This window comes from Ceratotherium simum, chromosome X (assembly GCF_057802395.1).
Source record: "Ceratotherium simum simum isolate JZ-2026a chromosome X, ASM5780239v1, whole genome shotgun sequence".
Taxonomy (NCBI): Eukaryota; Metazoa; Chordata; class Mammalia; order Perissodactyla; family Rhinocerotidae; genus Ceratotherium; species Ceratotherium simum.
The window spans coordinates 83,246,508-83,270,413 of NC_141940.1; the positions used below are offsets into that span (position 1 = coordinate 83,246,508).

Sequence of the window (23,906 nt, forward strand, 5' to 3'; positions counted from 1 at the left end):
TCTTGTTAATTATTTGGCCAGCCATAAGAACCTTAAGGGAAAGGGCAGAGAGGGATTCCTCCTCTTCCCCCAACAACTCCAATGAGGCTCTCAGCCTTCGTGTAGAACTCCTCCTTGAGAGAGATGACGATGGCCTGGAAGTTGCAAGTCGACTGCTCCTTGATGTAATTTGCCACCTGTGGGAGGGGCCGCCGGGCACTTAGCAGGGCTGAAGCCCTAACACTCTCTTGTGTTTTTCAGTCAGAATCAGAGGCAGAGGGGATGGGGTAACAGATGGAGGGTGGGAAGAAGAGAGGCTGAGAGGAGGCACTGACTAGCATGGCATGGATGACCCTTGGCCCAGCCTCCCAGGCACAGAGAACAGGCAGCAGGAACGGCTAGGGCGCACTCAGGATTTGCTCCCTGAAACCCAGTCCCTCCCTCCCAGGCCCCACTTTCCTTGCACCCACCTAGCCAAAGTTGGTGTTATCCAAGGCAGCATCGATCTCATCCAGGACGAAGAAGGGGGCTAGCTTGTAGCTGGGAGGGAACCAGTACGTGAGCTGACACTGATGGGGATGGAGGTGGAGTGGGACAGCCCCAGGGCCCATCACACAGGTCAACTTCCCCCTCCACTTCTTCAGAAACAAAAAACCGAGGTCTTAATGTTGCCTGAGCCCCTAAAGGCTAATACACCAACTGAGCCCTCCTCTACATCCAGCTCTGTGCTCCAGAATCCTGTAGAACCAGGAGAAGACACGGTCTTCTCCAGAGCTCCCAGGCTGGCTGGGGATATAAAGCTGTCCTAGGTTCTGGCCATACTGACCAAGCTACCTGGAGGTTCACCCCACTCACCCGCACCATGCTGTTATGTCTCCCTGCCTCTGCACGTGTCGCACCCTCCGTGTGGAATGCCTACTGGTCTCCCTGGCTAACTTCTACTCATCCTTCGTATTTCTTGCTCAAGTGTTATCTGCCCTTGAAACCCTTCACTGACCACCCGCACCCTGCCCCAGATTGGGTCGGCATCCCTCCTCTGTGTATCCATAGCACACACGCTCAGCCGGTTACAACACTTAGCTGAATGTGTTTACACATCTGGATTCCACTAGACCATGAGCTCCTCGAAGACAGAGACCACGTCTGACTCATCTGTATCCCTAATCCCCCAACAGGGTCTGGTACAGAGCAGCCCTCAAGAAATGCTTGGTGAATGATGCTGTACAATCAAGCACTAAGTTGTGGGGGTCAGATTCAAGGACTACTGGCATTCAGGAGGGGAGGTCAGGGTATGCCACAGTGGTCAAAGCAAGCTTCCTAGAGGAACAGGAGGAGGAGAATGAGATGTGAAGGGGTGGTAGGTGACAGTCAAGCTAGATTTGCATGGGAAGGGCTTATTAGCCAGCAACCATGTGAGCAAAAGCCTGGCAGTGGGACTGAATACATGCAGGGGCCAGTGAGGGCAGGCTGAGTGGACGAGGGTGGATGGGGAAGACAGGTCCAGGAAACCAAGGCCAGATATGCTGTAGTAGGTAGGGAAACAGGGACGCAATCCAGATTCCACCAGCACATCTTCACCTCTGCATATCCTTGGGCCCCAGAGCCTCCGGGGGCCTCAGTTCAGTCTCTCCGCCAACCGCCCTGTGGCGGGGCACAGCCTTACCTGTGGATGGCAAAGAGCAGGGCCAGAGCTGCCACTGTTTTCTCCCCACCTGACAAGTTGTCCATAGGCTGGAAGCGTTTGCCAGGAGCCACGCAGTTGTAGTTGATGCCATCCAAGTAGGGCTCCTCAGGGTTCTCAGGGCCCAGGAATGCCTAGGGGAAGGCAGATGGTTCAGGGTCAGGATTTGGGTCTGGGCCTGGGTGGGGACGGGGACAGGAAGCCTAGAGGGAAGGGCAGCTGAGGATGGTAGGGGCTGGCTGGGTAAGGGGCTCCAGCCTACCTGGGCACTGCTGTTGCGGGACAGAGCCTTGTAGATCTCATCAATGTTGGTGGCCACAGATTCAAAACAAGCATTGAAGCGGTCAAAGCGCTCCTTCTTGATCTGCTCGAACGCCTGCTTGGCCTTCTTGGCTCACTTTCGAGCTGCTTCAAACTCTGTCACAAGGGAAAAACAGGTGACCCCTCAGTGCCCGGGTTCTGCCAAGGCTGAGGACCACGCCCTGGCAAGAATGACCTACAAATGACAATCCACAGAGCAGCAACATCCCACAGAGCGAGAGGAATGCCTGGGGAGGGTCCCGGGAAGATGGTTCCACAACCACCTGAATGAATCCAGTGGGCCGGCCATGTAGTGCAAAGGAAGAAACATGGGCTTGGAGCCACATAAACATGGATTCTTCCCTGGGCTCTACCAGCAAGCAGCTGTGTGACCTTGGGCAGGCCATTCGCCCTCTCTGAACCTCAGTAGTTTTTCACTCTATAAAACAGGTGTGATAACCCCTACTGTTTAGGGCTCTTGAGAGTTTCAAGTAAAAAAGCATAAAAAAACGGGAGCTGTTGTGATATGTAACAACAGGCCCTTGTCACACCTCCAGCCTCCTGCCTTCGTCTTAGGCCCAAGTAAAAGGGGGAAATCTTACCATCTGAGGTCTCCTGAAACTTGTCTCGGACACTTTCCAGCTTTTCCATGGCCTTCATATTAGGGGCAGCAATACGCTGGAGCACACTCTGCTGCTCATTTAGCTTCTGCTGCAGTGTGTTCATCTCCTGCTTGATCTCCTCCTCGGCCTGGGCATCCTGTAAACCCCAGGCCCAGCAACATCAAGAAGGGCCAGGCCCCTGAGCCCAGGCCTCCACAGAGATGCTTAACTGAGTGGGGGCCTTGGTTCCTGCTCCCACGCAGAAGGCAGGTTCTTCTTCTCCAGCTCAGCTCCTCCCACCAGGTCCTGCCCACAGTAACTATTCCTACCATCCCTGGAAATTACAGGCTGATGCTGCTTTCTCATCTCTAGCCCTTCCCCTGGCCCTGTCAGTCTGTCCGCCTCTCTCTGGCTCTAAGTCCAAGCCATGAGCCAGCACCATCCCAGGGACACCTAGAGGCTCCCACATGGGCTGGTCTGGATTCCACAATGAATAAGGCAACTCACGTTTTCTGCTCAGATCACTACATCTGAGCAAATTCCACTTGAGTTTGGTTTTAGGTCTTACGGATATTGCAATGCGTGTCTGGGCTTGTGCCTTTCTGCCACTTTTAGTCAATAAAGGTTTATTGAATGCCTTCCAAGTGCCAGGCACTGGAGCCCTCGTAACCTGTGAGCCATGGTTCCTGTGCTCACAGAGCTCAGAGACTAACAGAGGAATGCATATAAGTAAACAATCAGAACACTATACAGTAGATACCAAAACGATGATAAACAGTGTTGGGTGAGCACAGAAGAAGTGCACCTAACTCAGACTCTGGGGCTAGGGAAGGATTCCAGGAATATGTTGAAGCTCAGGCCTACAGGATGAATAGTAAGGACAGAGAGAAGGAACAGTCTTCCATGCAGACAAGAGCATCACATGCAATACCAGGGGTTTGCTCATGGTTCATTCAAGAAATTCAAAGCAATTCAAAAGATTAATAAACTTTAATAAACTTCAAAAGCCAAAAGAAAAAGGCAATTCAATATGGCAATAGTAGCAATTATGTGTGCGTGCAACATGCATGCGTGCTGAGGGAAGAGACAAGGCTGGAGGCACAGGCAGAAGCCTGATGATGAAGGGCCTTTTAGGCCTTGTAAGAGGTTTGGACTGTATCCTGAGGGAGGTGAGGTACCACTGAATGACTTCAAGTACAGGAAGAACATGAATATACATGCATTTTAGAAAAGCCCTTCTGAAGATCTCTACACACTGCTATGGAGTGGTCTCCAGGGTATGTCATAGGTAAAATATGAAAGGTACACACTAGGATGCTATCTTTTATCTAAGAGAGGGAATATGAATATATTTGTGTTTTAAAAGTACAACAGCAAAAAAGGGATAATCCAAAAACTAATTACTGAGTGGGGGTCTGGGGGCCTGCTCCCATGCAGAAGGCAGGTTACGCATTCTGGTTACACATGGAGGAAGCTAAACTCCTCTTCATGTACCTTGTATTATACTTTTGTTTTTAGAACCATATGAAGATTTTACATAATTATAAAACAAAATTAAATCAAAATGTGAAAACAACTGGGCAGAAAATTGTTAGGGAATGAGATATTCACAAGATGCCCAAGAGTTACCCTGAAGATTACTTACTACTTACAAAGGTAAAAGTGTATGTTTAGCGTTGAGAGATCTGGCAATTGATACCTTAACTGAGGATCAAACTTAGCATCATGAATGGCGGGGCATCCTGACATCATGTGCCTCCTGGCGTGATGCAATACAGAGTACACAGCATCACCAATGAAATGTTCTTGCCAAAAAATTACTTAACCCAAATCCATCAAACTAGATCCAAACTCCAGACTAAATCAAACTTCCAATTTATAGGAAATACACAAGGGCAGGAAGAATAAGTTAAGTAATAATGAAAGGAAACTAACATATCCATTCTTCAAGACAACATGTAGACTCTTCAAAAGATCAATGTCATGAAAAAAGGTGAGGGGACTGCTCCGCATTAAAAGAAACTAAAGAGACAGAACAACCAAAAGCAATACATGAATCTTAATTGGATCATAGTTAAAAACAAACAAACAAACAACTACAAAAGACACTTTAGGAACAACTAGGCAAATTTGAACATGGGCAGGATATTAGATATGAAATTATTATTAATCTTCTTAGGTGTAATCTGGAGTTGTGGTTATGGAGGAGAATCTCTTGTTCTTAGCATGCTGAAGTATTTAGAGTTGAAGTTTGCAACTTCCTTCAAATGGTTCAGCAAAAACAAGAAAAGTGTGTAGCTCAGGGGGAAGGACTCAAGAGAGATGAGAGAGAAAGCAAATTGGAAAAATATCCATTGATGAATCTAAGGTGAAAGGCATATGGGAGTTCACTGTACTATTCTTTCAAGTTTCTTGCAGGTTTGAAAATTTTCAAAATTAAAGTTGGAAAAAATAAATCAAAATGCCAAAAAGAGCAATCTCTTTTTTTTTTTTTTTAAAGATTTTATTTATTTATTTTTTCCCCCAAAGCCCCAGTAGATAGTTGTGTGTCATAGCTGCACATCCTTCTAGTTGCTGTATGTGGGACGCGGCCTCAGCATGGCCGGAGAAGCAGCGTGCCGGTGGGAGCCCGGGATCCGAACTCGGGTCGCCAGCAGCGGAGCGCGCTCACTTAACCACCAAGCCACGGGGCCGGCCCAAGAGCAATCTCTTAAAACCTGAAACTAAACAAAGAAACCTGACTATATATTAAGCTGGTTAAACACGCAGAGAATTCTTTCAAATTACTTAAAACATAGGAAAATGACTGTACATGCCCAATGAGCCATTAGCTTAACAACAAAAAGAACCTCAAAGAAATCTTAAACAGCATTCAATAATCAAATTGTTACTAATAATATCTTATTGTGATTTTCAAACTATTATATACAGAATAGGATAAAGTAAATATGTTATTACGTTAGTGTTGCTAGGAACCAAGATTTTTAGCATGAATAACTGGAGACTCAAACATAAAATTAATGATGTTCAACTGTGAAAATTTCAATTTCAATTGGAAGTATCAATAAGAACTCAAGATACATTTTTCCTTCAAAATAAAAAATGCAGGGGCCAGCATGGTGGCATAGTGGTTAAGTGTGCATACTCTGCTTTGGAGGCCCCTGGTTTGCAGGTTCGTATCCCGGGCGTGGACCTACACACCAGTCATCAAGTCATGCTATGGCGGTGTCCCATATACAAAATAGAGGATGACTGGCACAGATGTTGGCTCAGGGACAATCTTCCTCAAGCAAAGAGGGAGATTGGCAATGGATGTTAGCTCAGGGCCAATCTTCCTCACCAAAAAAATAAAAAATAAAAAATGCATTTCGTAGCCTAGTCTACTGAAAAGTTCTAGAAGCACGGAGCAGCCCAGCAGTCATGAGCATACCAGTGTCCAGATGGTAGTCGCTAAGTAATAGCATTTCCCATTAAAAGAATTCAGAGCTTCTCAGAGAAATGGCTAATTCCAGGTCTGGGGTGGGAAATGTCGAGGATGAGCCTGGACATACCAGAAAGCAAGGAAGATATCAAAGGCTATGAAAGTTGTGTCAAAATGATTCAGAAGCCAACTTGAATGAGTTCCCACTGGCCAGAGATGCGAAAACTTGATCAATAATAAGAAGAATAACCGTAACAGAGTACAATACAACAAATGTGTTTAAATCTGTAAGTTCATAAGGAAATCAACTCAGTGGACAAATCTTGAGAATGCCAAAGAATGAACTCATTACTTTATAAACTGGTAAATAAAGGGAAAGAATCAAGGATATATATCCTGCCTTTCCTATACAAACTGTACCTCAGGGTAACCAAATAACTGATGAAAGGAAAATCTCTCTTTACAGTATTTTAGCTAATAAACGAAGATGAAATGATAGAATAAGAAGACCACCATTTTGCAATCCCTGCAAATTAACGGATCTAGGCAATGATCATCATGGCTGCAAACTGCACAAAAAGAGCCACAACCAGACACTATAAACCTCCTGATGGAAGTAACAATGCCACTTATGAAGCAGCCTTGACCAAAACAAACCCCAAAACTTGAATCTAATCAAACCGCTAGATAAGAGCTGTCCAATAAGGGAGCCACTAGCCACGTATGACTGTCGAGCATGAAAAATGCAGCTAGTGTGACTGAGGAACTAGTTTTAATTTTACTGAACTTTGGTTAATTTAACTTTAAAAACTGATAATTCAGTTACTGGAAAACTTTTAAGTATCTTTGGCACAACTTGGGTATGTGCTTCTCCTTTTTCATTTGTAAATTTTAGGATATCTAAATGCAGATCAAGTATTTCTGAGGAATTTAGCATGCAAATTGAGATGTGCTATAAGCATAAAATATATACTGGATTTTGACGACTTAGTACAAAAAGAGATTGTCAAATATCTCATCAATAATTTTTATATTGTTCACATATTGAACAACTCTTTTGGATATACTGGGTTAAACAAAATATAGTACTAAAGTTAATTTCACCTTTTTAAAATTACACATGTGGGTCACATTATATCTCTATTGAACAGCACTGATCTACATCTAACTACCCACTTACAGGAGCTACGGGGGATAGCAGAACTTTTTTTTTTTTTTTTGCTGTGTTCTGGGGGAACATTTTAAAAGTCATGGGATAGAATCAATGAAGTACAGAATGTAGGAAATCCTTCAGAAGAAATGAGCCAATTTTTTCAACAACAAAATATTGCAAACAAAAATAAAAACAGATGGAGGGGGATCTTATACATTAAATGGGACTTAAGAGACACATCAACCAATCACTATATCAATCATTCATCTATCTATTATCTATCTATCATCTTATTTGATTGGCTCCCAATTCAAGCAAGCAAACTGTGAAAGTGTGTGTGTATGATAATCAGGGAAATGTGAATACTAATCATAATATTAATATCAAGGAATTATTATATAATACATAATAATATACAATCCCAATATTAAAGAATTATTGTTTTTTGGTATGAAAATGGTTCTACATATTTTTAAGAATTATCTCTTTTAGAGAAACATTCTGAAATATTTACAAGTGAAATGACATGATGTCCACAATTTATTTTTTTCTTTTTCCTCCCTAAAGCCCCAGTACATAGTTGTATATTCTAGGTGTAGGTCCTTCTAGTTCTTCTATGTGAGCTGCCACCACAGCAGGGCTACTGAGAGATGAGTGGTGTGGTTCTCTGCCTGGCAACCAAACCCAGGTGAGGTAAAAGGTTATAGCTTTGGTGTGAGTGGGAAGTTGAATTGGGGGTAGAGCCGTATGTCAGTAGGTGTTATGGGATTTTATCAAATGCTTTTTCTACATCTGTTGAGATGATCATGCAATTTTTTCCCATTTATTCTACTAATATGGTGTATTACAGTACTTGATTTTCATGTATTAAACCAACTTTGCATCCCTGGGATAAATTCCAGTTGGTCATGGTGTATAATCCTTTTTATATGCTTCTGGATTTGGTTTCCTAATATTCTATTGAGAATTATTACATCTATGTTCACGAGGGATATAGCTCTGTACTTTTCTTTTCTTGTTATGCTTTTGTATCAAGGTAATACTGGCCTCATAGAAAGAGTTGGGAGATGCTTTCTTTTTCCCTGTTTTCTGAAAGAGCTTGTGAAGGATTGATGTTATTTCTTTTAAAGTATTTTATAGAATTAATCAATGAAGTTCTGTGGGTTTGGGCTTCTCTTTGTGGGGAGATTCCAAATTACCAATTCAATTTTGTCACTTATTATAGGTCTATTCAAAATTTCTATTTCTTTTTCAGTTTGTTTCAATAATTTGTAACTTTCTAAGAATTTGTTTATTTCACTCAAGCTGTCTACTCTATTGGCATAAAGTTGTTCATATTATTTCCTTCTAATCCTTTTTATTTCTGTAGGGTCTGTAGTGATGTTCTCTCTTTCACTCCTGATTTGTTCATTTGTTTCTTCTCTTTTTTATTGGTTGGTATAGTCAATTTTATTGATCTTTTCAAAGAACCATCTTTTGGTTTCATTGATTTTCTCTATTGTTTTCTGTTTTCTATTTCACTAATTTTTGGTCTAATCTTTACTATTTCCTTCTTTCTGCTTGATTTGGGTTTAGTTTGCTCATCTTTTTCTAGTTTCTTTTTAAAATTAATTAATTATTTTTATTTTATTTATTTTTTTAAATTGTGGTAAAATACATATACCATAAAATTTTTTATCTAAATTCTTTCTAAGTGTAGAGTTCAGTATTGTTAAATATATTTACATTATTGTTCAACCAATCTCTAGAACATTTTCATCTTGCAAAACTGAAACTCTATACCGATTAAACAATAATTCCTCATTTTCCCCTCCTCCTCAACCCCTGGCAACCATCATTCTACTTTCAATTTCTATGAATTTCACTATTCTAGATAACTTGTATACATGGAATCATACAGTATTTGCCTTTTGTGACTGGCTTATTTCACTTAGCATATCTGTTTCTAGTTTCTTAAGGTATAAGCTTAGGTTATTGATTTGAGGTCTTTCTTTTCTAACAGAAGCATTTACACCTATGTGTTTCCCTCTAAGCACTACTTTAGCTACAGCTCATAAATTTTGTGTGTTTCATTTTCATTTGGTTCAAAATATTTTTCTAATTTCCTTTGTGATTTATTCCTTGACCCATGGATTATTTAGAAGTATGTTATTTAATTTCCAAGTTTTTTATATCCCAACTTCTTTATTTTGTTGATTTCTGATTTAATTTTGTTGTGGTTAGAGAACATGTTTTTTATAATTTAAATATTTTTAAATTTATAGAGACTTATTTTATGGCCTAGAAGATGGTCTATCCTGGAGAATGTTCAATGGGTGCTGGGAAAGGATGTGTATTCTGCTGTTGTTGGATGGAGTATTCTATAGATGTCAGTTAGATCTAGTTGGTTGATAGTGTTACTCAAGTCTTCTATATCCTTGTTGATTTTATGTCTAGTTGTATCCATTACTGAGTTTTTGAAGTGTCCAATTATTATTGTTTAGTTGTCTCTTTTTGCTTCAATTCTGTCAGTTTTTCCTTCATGTATTTTAGACCATGTTGTTAGGTGTATACGTTTTTAATTGATATATCCTCCTGAGGAATTGACTCTTTCATCATTATAAAATGTCCCTCTTTAGATCTAGCAAAATTTTTTGGTCTTAAAGTATAGCCATTTCAACACTCTAGTGGTTACTGTTTGAATGATATATTGTTTTCCAACCTTTTATTTTGTTATCTGTAACATAATTTTCCATTTTTATTTTTAGAGAATTGTAGATTCACATTACACTTGTAAGAAATAATAAAGAGATATCCTGTATACCCTTCACACGTTTTTCACCCAATGGTAACAATTCGCATAATTATAAGCACAATGTCACTACCAGGAAATTTACATTGATACAATTCCTCAAACTTTTTCAGATTTTACCAGTTTTATATGCACTCATTTGTGTGTGTATGTATTTGGTTCTATGCAATTTTGTCACATATATAGGTTCTTGTGTCCACCACAGTCAAGATACTTAATAGGTCTATCACCCCAAGGATCCTTCATATTGCCCTTTTATAACTATATTCATCTCCCTCTCCCACCTGCCTCCCCCAGTCCCTAACCTATTGCAACCACTAATCTGCTCTCCATTTCTAGATTTTTATCATTTCAAAAGTGCTGTATAATGGAATCATACAATATATAATCTTTTTGGATTGCATTTTTACACTCAGCATAATTGGCTGGTGATTAATCCAGCCAATTATGTTGCAGCATATATCAATAGTTTGTTCTTTTTCATTCCTGAGTAGTATTCCCAGGATGTATCAGTTTGTTGAATCATTCACCTGCTGAAGGACATCTGGGCTATTTCTAGTTTTTGGCTATTATGAAGAAAGCTAATATTAACATTTACGTACAGGTTTTTGAGTGAACATAAATTTTCAGTTCTCTAGGATAAATGCCCCTGAGTACAATTGCTGGGTTACATAGTAAGCATATGTTTAGTTTAGTAAGAAATTGCCATATTCTTTTTGAGTGCCTCTACCATTTTAACTTTCACCAGCATTGTATGAATGATCCAGTTTCTCCACATCCTTTCAGCATTTGGCATTACCACTATTTTTTTATTTTAGCCATTCTGATAGGTGTGTAATAATATTTCATTATGCTCTTAATTTGCACTTTCCTAATGGCTAATGATGTTGAAGGTCTCTTCATGTGTTATTTCCATCTGCACATCTTCTTCAGTGAAATGTCTGTTCATTTTTACTGTCGAGCTTTGAGAGCCCTTTATATATTCTAACTATAGGCCCACGGTTGAATGTGTGGTGCAAATATTTTCTCCCAGTTTGAAATTTATCGTTTCATCTTCTTTATAAGATTTTTAGCAGAGCAAATGTTTTTTAATTTTTATGAAGTCTAATTTATCAATTTTTTTCTTTTATGCATTGTGGTATTGTTGTCAAGTTGAAGAACTCTTAGCCTAGCCCTAGGTCCTGAAGAATTTCTCCTACTTTTACCTAAAAGTTTTATAGTTCTATGATTTACGTTTAAGTTCACCAGCCATTAAAAGGATAATAAGGAAGGAGTACAACTTTACACTCATAAATTAGACAACTTAGAAGAAATGGACAATTTCCTTTTAAACTACAAATTACCCAGATTGAAATAGATAATCTGAATAGTCTTATAACCATTAAAGGAATTCATAGTTTAAAACTCCCCAGAAAAGAAATATGCAGGCCCATATGGTTTCACTGGAGAATTCTATCATCCTTTTATTTTTAACCTGTGTCTTTAAATCTAAAGTGTGTCTATTGCAGACAACATATATTTGGATCTTTTAAAAAAATCCAATCTGACAATTTTTTTTATTGTGGTAACATTGGTTTATAACATTGTATAAATTTCAGGTGTACATCATTATAATTCTATTTCTGCATAAATTACATCATGTTCACCACCCAAAGACTAATTACAATCCATCATCTCACATGTGCCTAATCATCCCTTTTGCCCTCCTCGCTCCCTGCTTCCCCTCTGGTAACAACCAATCCAATCTCTGTCTCTATATGTTTGTTTGTTTTTGTTTTTATCTTCTACTTATGAGTGAGATCATACGGTACTTCATCTTCTCCTTCTGACTTATTTCACTTAGTATAATACCCTCAAGGTCCATCCATGTCATCACAAATGGCTGGATTTCATCGTTTCCTATGGCTGAGTAGTATTCCATTGTGTATATATACCACATCTTCTTCACCCATTTGTCCCTTGATGGGCACTTAGGTGGCTTCCAAGTCTTGGCTATTGTGAATAATGCTTCAATGAACGCAGGGCTGCATGAATATATACACTGGTGTTTTCATGTTCTTTTGATACATACCTAGCAGTGGAATAGCTGGATCACATGGTAGTTCTATGTTTAACTTTTTAAGGAGTCTCAATACTGTTTTCCATAGTGGTTGCACCAGTTTGCACTCCCACCAGCAGTGTATGAGAGTTCCCTTCTCTCCACATCCTCTCCAACACTTGTTGTTTCCTGTCTTGTTAATTATAGCCATTCTGCTGGGCTTGAGGTGATATCTCATTGTAGTTTTGATTTGCATTTCCCTGATAGTTAATGATGTTGAACATATTTTCATGTGCTTGTTGGCCATCTGTACATCTTCTTTGGAGAAATGTCTGTTCAGGTCTTTTGCTGCAAGGGCTCAGTTCTCTGCAGAAACAGTAAACAACCAGCAAAAACTATCAGAATCAACTTTGTCAGAGTTCTGAAAAACAGTCCAAAATTTACTGTAACCAGACCAATTCTGACTGAAAACAAAGGATAATTTAAATATGATAGGAGAGGTATGTGACATTTTAACCTAGCATAGCCTCATCTCCCTACCCTGCACAGTAGTGGTCTTGATGGGTGAAGCCTCATTCCCATAGTTAGTGTCAGGTTCTGGAGGGAAAAATGTGGACCTGGGTTCACAAGGAAATGTGTTTCTGTGTTTTGGTCAGTTGGGGATTCCCTGAAAGACTGATGCTTGAAATTTGTCTTGGTTTCGGTTTCCTTGGATCTCTTTCAGAGAAAAAAAGTGACTAAGTGGAGACTGTTTATCAAAAATATTAAAAGACAAATGAACAAACTGCTGCCACCTGGGTGAAAAAATTAGACATGGACGGGAAAATAATAGACATGCTGAAAAACCTTAGAGGTAAAAGTGGGGATTCCAGGAAGCCAAACACATGCCCTGGGTAGGTTACATGCACAAAAAGATCTGAAAAGACCCCAAGCTTTCACAGCTTTAAAATCAACACATGCAGGAAGTGAATGCTATGTTAGAGTAATACACAGACTTCTAAAATTTTAATGAATGTGCCTGCAGAGTCAATCTGCATAGAGTGGAAGAAGTTTGTTTGTTTGCCTCTAGATATTTAAAAAAACTCTGTCAAACTACTATCTGATCACAAACTGAAGGAACAGAGACTTTAGAGACTACACACAATAAAGAACACAGTCAGGGGGGGAAGCTCCCTAACTCATTCTACGAAGCCGACATTACCCTGATACCAAAACCAGACAAGGACAACACAAAAAAAGAAAATTACAGGCCAATATCACTGATGAACATCGATGCGAAAATCCTCAACAAAATACTAGCAAATCGCATACAACAATACGTTAAAAAGATTATACACCATGATCAAGTGGGATTTATTCCAGGTATGCAGGGATTCGCAAATCAATCAACGTAATACACCACATTAATAAAATGAAGAACAAAAATCACATGATCATCTCAATAGATGCAGAGAAAGCATTTGACAAGATCCAGCATCCATTTATGATAAAAACTCTGAATAAAATGGGTATAGAAGGAAAGTACCTCAACATAATAAAGACCATATATGAGAAACCCACAGCTAATATCATCCTCAATGGTGAAAAATTGAAAGCTATCCCTCAAAGAACAGGAACCAGACAAGGATGGCCACTGTCACCACTCCTATTTAACATAGTACTGGAAGTCCTAGCCAGAGCAGTCAGGCAAGAGAAAGAAATAAAAGGGATCTGAATTGGAAAGGAAGAAGTGAAACTGTGACTATTTGCAGATGACATGATTTTATATATAGAAAACCCTAAAGAATCCACCAGAAAACTTTTAGAAGTAATAAACGAATACCGTAAAGTTGCAGGATACAAAATCAACCTACAAAAATCAGTTGCATTTCTATACACTAACAACGAAGTAGCAGAAAGAGAAATTAAGAATACCATTCAATTTACAATTGCAACAAAAAGAATAAAATACCTAGGAATAAACTTAACCAAAGAGGTGAAAGAGCTGTACACGGAAAACTATAAAACATTGCCGAAAGAAATTGAAGAAGCCACAAAGAAATGGAAAGATATTCCGTGCTGTTGGATTGGAAGAATTAACATAGTCAAGATGTCCATACTTCCTAAAGCCATCTATAGATTCAATGCAATCCCTATCAAAGTTCCAACAACATTTCTCACAGAAATAGAACAAAGAATCCTAAAATTTATATGGAACAACAAAAGAACCCGAATAGCTACAGGAATCTTGAGAAAAAAGAACAAAGCTGGAGGTATCACACTCCCTGATTTCAAAATATATTACAAAGCTATAGTAACCAAAACAGCATGGTACTGGCACAAAAACAGACACACAGATCAATGGAATAGAATTGAAACCCCAGACATAAACACACACATCTATGGACAGCTAATCTTTGACAAAGGAGCCAAGAACATACAATGGAGAAAAGCAAGTCTCTTCAACAAATGGTGTTGGGAAAACTGGATAGCCACATGCCAAACAAAATGAAAGTAGACCCTTACCTTACAACATACACAAAATTAACTCCAAATGTATTAAATTCTTTAATGTAAAACCTGAAACTGTGAAACTTCTACAAGAAAACATAGGCAGTACACTCTTTGACGTCAGTCTTAGCAACATATTTTCAAGCACCATGTGTGACCGGACAAGAGAAACAATAGAAAAAATAAACAAATGGGACTACATCAAACTAAAAAGCTTCTGCATAGCAAAGGAAACCATCAACAAAACGAAAAGAAAACCTAACAATTGGGAGAAGATATTTGCAAACCATACATCTGATAAGGGCTTAATCTCCAAAATATATAAACAACTCATGCGTCTCAACAACAAAAAAACTAACAAATCAATTAAAAAATGGGCAAATGACCTGAACAAACATTTTTGATATACAGATCGCCAACAGACACATGAAAAGATGTTCAAAATCATTAACTATCAGGGAAATGCAAATTAAAACTACAATGAGATATCACCTCATGCCCGTCAGAATGGCTATAATTAACAAGACAGGAAACAACAGGTGTTGGAGAGGATGTGGAGAGAAGGGAACTCTCATACACTGCTGGTGAGAGTGCAAACTGGTGCAGCCACTATGGAAAACAGTATGGAGATTCCTCAAAAATTCAAGGCTAGAACTACCATATGATCCAGGTATTCCACTGCTGGGTATTTATCCAAAGAAATTGACAACACCAGTGTATAAAGATACATGCACCCCTGTGTTCATTGCAGCGTTATTCACAATAGCCAAGACTTGGAAGCAACCTAAGTGCCCATCAAGGGACGAATGGATAAAGAAGATGTGGTATATATACACAATGGAATACTACCATAAGCCATAAGAAACGATGAAATCCAGCCATTTGTGATAACATGGATGGAGATTGAGGGTATTATGCAAAGTGAAATAAGTCAGAGGGAGAAGGTCAAATACCATATGATTTCCTTCATTAAGTAGTAGATAATAACATCAATAAACAAACACATAGAGACAGAGATTGGATTTGTGGTTACCAGGGAGCAGGGCTGAGGGATGAGGGCGAAACTGATAATTCGGCCCATGTGTGTGGTGATGGGTTGCAATTAGTATTTGGGTCGTGAACATGATGTAATCTATGCAGAAATAGAAATATAATGATGTACACCTGAAATTTATACAATGTTATAAACCAATGTTACTGCAATAAACAAAAAATTAAAAAAATAAAAATAATAAATAAATAGATATAAAAAAAAGAAGACTAAATGCAGGGAACACGCTATAATGTTGGAGTATGTGTGGATGAGCCCCTCAGAGTGCTAGTTGTGTCCATGTACCAGTTGGGAGGGTTTGTGGTTGACACATTCGCAGCAGCTCATGGAATGTTTTCTTGATGGAATTTGTGACATATTTAGTATTTGCATCCCTTTAATGTTTTCTTTGAATTCTACCTGGCACTCCCCGCCTTTTTCTTCCCCTTAGTCATGAAGCTCATGGTTCTGTAATCTGGATGGGGCTGTAGAGAAATGAGCCCCTTTGGTTGCTTTCAACACAGCTTGAGCAGCCAGGTGCACACTTACATGCTCTCCTTTTCCTCTGTGGGATAAATTGCATGTTGAGGAGAATCTTTTTTTTTTTTAATTTTTTATTTATTGCAGTAACATTGGTTTATAACACTGTAAAAATTTCAGGTGTACATCATTATACTTCTATTTCTGCATAGATTACATCATGTTCACCACCCAAATACTAATTACAACCCATCACCACACACATGTACCGAATTATCCCTTTCACCCTCCTCCCTCCCCCCTTCCCCTCTGGTAACCACCAATCCAATCTCTGTCCCTTTGTGTTTGTTTATTGTTGTTATTATCTACTACTTAATGAAGGAAATCATACGGTATTTGACCTTCGAGGAGAATCTTTCTTATGCTTCCTTGGGATAGGGTTCATTCTGGTAAAGTGAAACTATTCCTGTTACCTACTCCAATGCATCCAAACTGAAATTTTTTCTCCAACAGAATACTGGAAAGTCTCTTGTGGAAAACTGAACTTCTACAAAGGCTCTCTCATTTTTTCAGTGATCGTCTAAGTCAGTTTTCTTTAGGGGTTCCTGGACTGCAATTTAGAGGGTCTGGAGCTGGTTCATGGGCCACTACATTGTCCACAACCAGGATTGAGTTCTGATGCTTATTACCCAATGTGGAGGTTGGTGAGAATGCTCCCAATTCCCTTGATGCATGGTGCTGGATCTCACACTTCCCTCAAAGGCACTTTTGTCCATATAGGGAGGCTGAATTTTTTGTTGTTGAGGAATGGGGACAAAAATGAGTGATATCATATGCCAACATAATGCTGACGTCACTCCTTGATAGACTGACTTCAGATTCAAAGAACAAAATGGTTAAAAGTGAGGATTAAAAAATATATTCCATGCAAATAGTAGCCAAAAGCGAGCAGGAGTGGCTATATTAATATCAGATGAAATACATTTTCTGTCAAAAAATGGTACAAGACACAAAGAAGATTTCATATTTATATAAGGATCAATTTGTCATGAAGACATAATAATTATAAACATGTACATGCCTAATTACACACCCCTAAAATATATAAAGCAAAATTCACCAAATTGAAGGAACAAACAGTTTTACAATAATGTTGTAGACTTCAATTCCCTGCAATCTATAATGGATTAAAACTAAAGCTGGAGACTTCAATACCTTGTTATCTATAATGAATTTAAAATTCAGACAAAAGATAAATAAGGAAATATATAAATTTAACAACTGCATTAGTAAATTAGACCTAACCAAACTATATAGAACTACTTTATCAAACCAAATAGCAAAATACACATTCTTCTCAAACACACATGGAATATTCCTGAGGATAGAACATATTTTGGGCCACAAAACGAGTCTAAATAAATTTGAAAAAATAGAAATCATACAAAATATCTTCTCTGATAACAATGGAATGAAATCATTATCTGCAGGAAAACTGGAGAATACACAAGTAACTGGAAATTAAATAAAACACTCTTACAAACCCAAAGATTCAAACAAGAAATCACAAAGGAAATTGAAAAATACTTTGAGCTAAGTGAAAACAAAACAAAACATACCAAAATGTATGGGATGGAGTGACATCACTGCTGAGGGTGAAACGTAGCGATAAATGGTTGCATTAATAAACAAGGAAAATCTGAGACCAATTACCTAATTTAAATCCTAAGAAACAAGAAAAAGAAAAGAAAACTAAATCCAACACTCACAGAAACAAGGCAATAATAAATATTAGAGTGAAGATAAAATAGAGAAATAAAACAATATAGAGAATCCATGAAATCAACGAAAAATTGGTTCTCTTCAATGACTAACAAAATTGACAAACTTTAGACAGACTAGGAAAAAAAGAAGACTAATTTTTAAATCATAAATGAAAATAAAAACATTCCTAACAACTATGGAGAAATAAAACAGATTATGATAGGTTACAGGAACAACTGTATGCCAACAAATTAGATAACCCAAATGAAATGAACAAATTCCTAGAAACATATGACCTATCAAAACTGACACAAGAAGAAACAGATAATAAGAACAGTTCGATAACAAATAAAGAGAATGAATCAGCAATCAAAAAACTCCCAAAAGAAACAAAAAAATCAAAAACAGGATTGAATGACTTAGCTGGAGAATTCTACCAAACATTTAAAGAAGAGTTAACAACACTTCTCAACCTCTTAAAAAAATGAATATCTCTTCTTAACATAATTGCAAATAACTTCATCAACTTGCTAGCAAACTGAATCCAGCAGTGTATTAAAAGATCAAGTGAGATTTAGCCCAGGAATACCAGGGTGGTTCAACATACCAAAAAATCAATGTTATGTATCACATTAATAAAATTATGGAGAAAACTCTGCATGATTATCCCAAATGATGTAGAAAAAAACATTTAACAAAATATAATTTTATGAAAAAAATCACTCAGTAAACTAGGAGTAGAACGGAAGTTCCTCATCATGACATAGGACATATATGGAAAAACCCATGGCTAACATTATACTGAATGGTGAAAGAAAGAAAATTTTCACCTCAAGATCAGGAAGAATAAAAAGTGCAGCTTTCCCCACTTATATTCAACATAGTACTGGAAGATTTAGACAAAGCATTTAGGCCAGAAAAAGAAGTAAAACCATCTACATTGGAAAGGAAGAAACAGAACTATCTCTATTGCAGATGCCATGATTCTATATAAAAATCCTAAATCCTAAATAAACACAAAAGACTATTAGCACTAATAAACCAAATTAAAATGTAGAAGAATATGAGATAAACACAAAAAAGTCAGTTGCATTTCTGTATAGTAGCAATGAACAATCCAAAAACGAAATTAAGAAAACAATTCTATTTACAATAGCATCACAAAGATTAAAATACTTAGGAATAAATTTAACCAGGGAAGTTTAAGACTTGTCCACTGAAAAGTGCAGAACACTTCTGAAAGAAATTAAAGAAGAGCCAAAAAAAAAAAAAAAAAAAGAAAAACACCCAATGTTCATGGATTTGAGAACTTATTATAATTAAGATGGCAATACTCCCTAAAATGATCTACAGATTCAATGCAATTATTATCAAAACCCCAAAATCCTTTTGTTTTCCATAAATACAAAAGCAATTCCTAAAATTTGTGAGGACTTGCAAGGGACCCCAAATAGCCAAAACAATCATTAAAAAGAAAAACAAAGTTGGAAGACACACCTCTGAATTTCAAATCATACTACAAAGCTACAGTAATCAAAGCAGTGTGGTAATAGTATAATGATAGACATATATACCAAGCAAATATAACTGAGATTCCAGAAATAACTCATATATCTATGATAATTTTATTTTCAATAGAGTGCCAAGACCATTCAATTGAATAAGAATTGTCTTTTCAACAAATGGTGGTGAGTCAACACTATATCTACATGCAAAAAAAAAAATGAAGCTGGACTTCTATCTTATATCATATTCAGAAGTTAACTCAAGGTGGATCAAAGACCTAAATGTAAGAATTATAATTATTGAACTCGTAGAAGAAACTTTAGGGGTAAATCTTCAGGACCTTGGATTTGTCAATGGGTTCATAGAAATGACCTCACAAGCACAAAAAGAAAAGAAAAAAAATATAGATTTGACTTTATTGATATTAAATAGTTTTTTTGTGTGTGTGTGTGAGGGAGATCAGCCCTGAGCTAACATCGGTGCTAATACTCCTCTTTTTTTTTGCTGAGGAAGACTGGCTCTGAGCTAACATCTATTGCCAATGCTCCTCCTTTTTTTCCCCAAAGCCCCAGTAGATAGTTGCATGTCATAGTTGCACATCCTTCTAGTTGCTGTATGTGGGATGCGGCCTCAGCATGGCCAGAAAAGCGGTGTGTCGGTGCGTGCCCGGGATCCAAACTCAGGCCACCAGTAGCGGAGCGCACGCACTTAACCACTAAGTCACGGGGCCGGCCCCAGATATTAAATAGTTTTATGCATCAAATAATACTATCAAGAAAGTGAAAAGACAAACTATAGAATGAGAGAAAATATTTGCAAATCATATATCTGCTAAGAGTCAAATATCCAGAATATCTAAAGAACCCTTATAAGTCAATAACTAAACATCAAATTAAAAACTCAATTAAAAAATTAGCAAAGGACTCAAATAGCCATTTCTTCAAAGAAGATATACAAACAGCAAACAAGATCCTGAAAAAAAAATTCTCAGTGTCTTTAGTCGTCAGGGAAATGCAATTCAAAACCACAAAGAAGTACCAATTGACCCTCAATAGGAGTGGTAGAATAGAAAAATGGAAAATAATTACTATTGCAGAGGACGTGGAGAAATTGTAAGCCTTGTACTTTTCAGATGGGAATGTAGAGTTATATCTGAGCAGAAAATAGTTAAGAGTTCCTCAAAATGTTAAATACAGTATTACCCTATGATCCAGCAATTCCACTTCTAGGTATATAACAAAAAGAATTGAAAGCAGGTGTTCATACAAATACATGCACATGAGTGTTAATTGTAACATTATTTAAAATATCCAAAATGTAGAAACAACCCAAATGTCTATCAACTAATGAATGGTGAGTGACATCAGTAATATGGAGGAATAGACAGAAGTTTATAGTGATAATATCAACATTAAGAAAAGAGATCTCAAATAAACAATCTAACTTTGCAACTCAAAGAAGTAGAAAAAGAACAAATTAAGCCCAAGGTTAGCAGAAGGAAGAAAATAACAAAGATTAGAGCAGAAATAAATGATGTAGAGAATAGAAAAACAAGAGAAAAGATCAACAAAAGTAAGAACTGTTTTTTTATTGATGTCTTAATAGTTTATAACATTGTGAAATTTTGGTTGTACATTTTTGTTTGTCAATCACTGTATACATGTCTCCCTTCACCCCTTGTGCCCCACCCCCCATTGCCCCTGGTAACCACTATACAGTTTTCTCTGTCCACATATTGGTTTATATTCCACATATGAGTGAGCTCATATGGTGTTTGTCTTTCTCTTTCTGGTTTATTTCACTTAACATAATACCCTCCAGGTCCATCCATGTTGTTGCAAATGGGACAATTTTGTCTTTTTTATGGATGAGTAGTATTCCATTGTATATATATACCACATCTTCTTGATCCAATCATCAGTTGAGGGACACTTCGGTTGCTTCCACTTCTTGACTATAGTGAATAATGTTGTGATGAACATAGGGGTGCGTAAGCCTCTTTAGATTGTTGATTTCAGGTTCTTTGGATAGATTCCCAGTAGTGGGATAGCTGTATCATAGGCTATTTCTATTTTTAATTCTTTGAGGAATCCCCATACCGTTTTCCATAGAGGCTGCACCACTTTGCATTCCCATCAGCTGTGTATGAGTGTTCCCATTTCTCCACATCCTCTCCAACATTTGTTGTTTTTTGTCTTGTTTATTATAACCATTCTAACGAGTGTGAGGTGATATCTTAGTGTTGTTTTGATTTGCATTTTCCTGATGATTAGTGATGTTGAACATCTCATATGCCAATTGGCCATCTGTATATCTTTGGAGAAGTGTCTGTTCATTTCCTCTGCCCATTTTTTGATCAGGTTTTTTGCCCTTTTTTTTTTACAAATTAACATGTTTATTTATTTATTTATTTATTTATTTTTAATTTTTTGTTTATTGCAGTAACATTGGTTTATAACATTGTATAAATTTCAGGTGTACATCAATATACTTCTATTTCTGCATAGATTACATCATGTTCACCACCCAAATACTAATTACAACCCGTCACTACACACATGTGCCGAATTATCCTTTTCGCCCTCCTCCCTCCCCCCTTCCCCTCTGGTAACCACCAATCCAATCTCTGTCTCTATGTGTTTGTTTATTTTTGTTGTTATCTACTACTTAATGAAGGAAATCATATGGTATTTGACCTTCTCCCTCTGACTTATTTCACTTTGCATGATTTCATCATTTCTTATGGCTGAGTAGTATTCCATTTTGTATATATACCACATCTTCTTTATCCATTCGTCCCTTGATAGCCACTATGGAAAACAGTATGGAGATTCCTCAAAAAATCAAGGATAGAACTACCATATGAGCCAGCTATTCCCTTGCTGGGTATTTATCCAAAGAACTTGAAAACACCAATGCATAATGATACATGCACCCCTGTGTTCATTACAGCATTATTCACAATAGCCAAGACTTGGGTTTTTTGCTTTTTTTGTTTTTCAATTGTGTGAGTTCTTTTTATATTATGGAGATTAACCCCTTGTCAGATATATGTTTTGCAAATATTTTCTTCCAGCTGGTGGGTTGTCTATTCATTTTGATCCTGGTTTCATTTGTTTTGTAGAAGCTCTTTGTAATGTATTGTTGCATTTGATTTGCTCGTATTTTGTTGAGGATTTTTGCATCAATGTTCGTCAGTGATATTGGTCTGTAGTTTTGTTTTTTTGTGTTGTCCTTGTCTGGTTTTGGTATCAGGGTAATGTTGGCTTCATAGAATGAGTTATGATGCTTCCCCCCCTCCTTAATTTTTTGGAAGAGTTTGAGGGTAGATATTAAGTCTTCTCTGAATGTTTATTTTTAGAATTAACCAGAGAAGCTGTCTTGTCCTGGACTTTGATTTTGGGGAGGCTTTGATTATTGTTTTAATCTCCTTGCTGGTGATTATTCTATTCATATTCTCTATTTCTTCTTGATTCAGTTTTGGAAGGTTGTATGATTTTAATAACTTATGCATTACTTCCAGATTATCCAATTTGTTGGCATATAGCTTTTCGTATTCTTCTCTTAAAATCTTTTGTATTTCTAAGGTGTCCATATTAAATTTTTCCTCTTTCATTTCTGATTTTATTTTTTTGAGCATTCTCTTTTTTCTTTGTGGTGAGTCTAGCTAAATGTTGTTCAATTTTGTTTATCTTTTCAAAGAAGCAGCTCTTGGTTTCATTGATTTTTCCTATTATTTTTTAGTCTCTATTTCATTTATTTCTGCTCTGATTTCTATTATTTCCTTTCTTCTACTGACTTTGGGATTTGTTGGCCTTTTTTTTCCAGTTCCTTTAGGTGCACTGTTAGATTGTTTCGCTGAGATTTTTCTTGTTTCTTGAGGTAGGCATGTAGTGCTATCAACTTCCCTTTTAGAACCACTTTTGCTGTGTCTCATAAATTTTGGCATTTGTATTTCCATTTTCATTTGTCTCCAGATATTTTTTGATTTCTCCTTTGATTTCTTCATTGACACATTAGTTGTTCAGAAGCATTTTGTTTAATCTCCACATATTTGTGGCTTTTCTGATGTTTTTCCTGTAGTTGATTTCTAGTTTCAAACCACCCTGGTCAGAAGAGATGTTTGGTATTATTTCAATCTTCTTAAATTCATTGAGACTTGTTTTGTGGCCTAATATGTGATCAATCCTGGAGAATGTTCCATGTGCATTTGAAAAGATGGTGTATTCTGTGGTTTTTGGATGGAATGTTCTGTATATATGTACTCAGACCATCTGGTCTCATGTGTCATTTAAGATCGAAGTTTCCGTATTGATCTTCCCTTTGGATGATCCATCAATTGGTGTAAGTGAAGTGTTAAAGTCTCCTACTATTAATGTGTTACTATTTCTCCTTTTATGCCTGTTAATAATCGCTTTGTATACTTAGGTGCTCCATGTTGGGTGCATAGATATTTACATGTACTATATCCTCTTGTTGGATTGTTCTGTTTATCATTATGTAGTGCCCTTCTTTGTCTCTTTTTACAGTTTTTGTTTTAAAGTCTTTTTTTTTTTTTGAGGAAGTTTGGCCCTGAGCTAACATCTGCTGACAATCTTCTTGGGTTTTTCCTTTTTCCTCCCCAAAGCCCCAGTAGATAATTGTATGTCATAGTTGTACATCCTTCTAGTT

The 23,906-nt window shown here is 37.4% G+C and overlaps 2 long non-coding RNA genes across 5 annotated transcripts in view; both read right to left on the reverse strand.

The window, feature by feature from the left end:
• Positions 1-504: 504 nt before the first annotated feature.
• On the reverse strand, positions 505-2,747 carry LOC147911911 (uncharacterized). The gene is made up of 4 exons (XR_015550640.1): positions 2,563-2,747; positions 1,923-2,077; positions 1,643-1,794; positions 505-519 (listed from the first exon to the last, which is right to left on the reverse strand). It is a non-coding gene; the product is annotated as an uncharacterized LOC147911911 (long non-coding RNA).
• A 2,323-nt stretch (positions 2,748-5,070) lies between these two features.
• The window catches only part of LOC147911912 (uncharacterized), an 85,865-nt gene continuing 67,029 nt past the window's right edge, over positions 5,071-23,906 (reverse strand). For 3 of the 4 annotated variants that reach the window (XR_015550606.1, XR_015550605.1, XR_015550604.1), the window contains one exon: positions 8,885-12,331. This is a non-coding gene — a long non-coding RNA (uncharacterized LOC147911912). Of the gene's footprint in view, positions 5,286-8,884; positions 12,332-23,906 lie in introns of those variants that run through there. The other variant, XR_015550607.1, reaches the window with a different exon arrangement.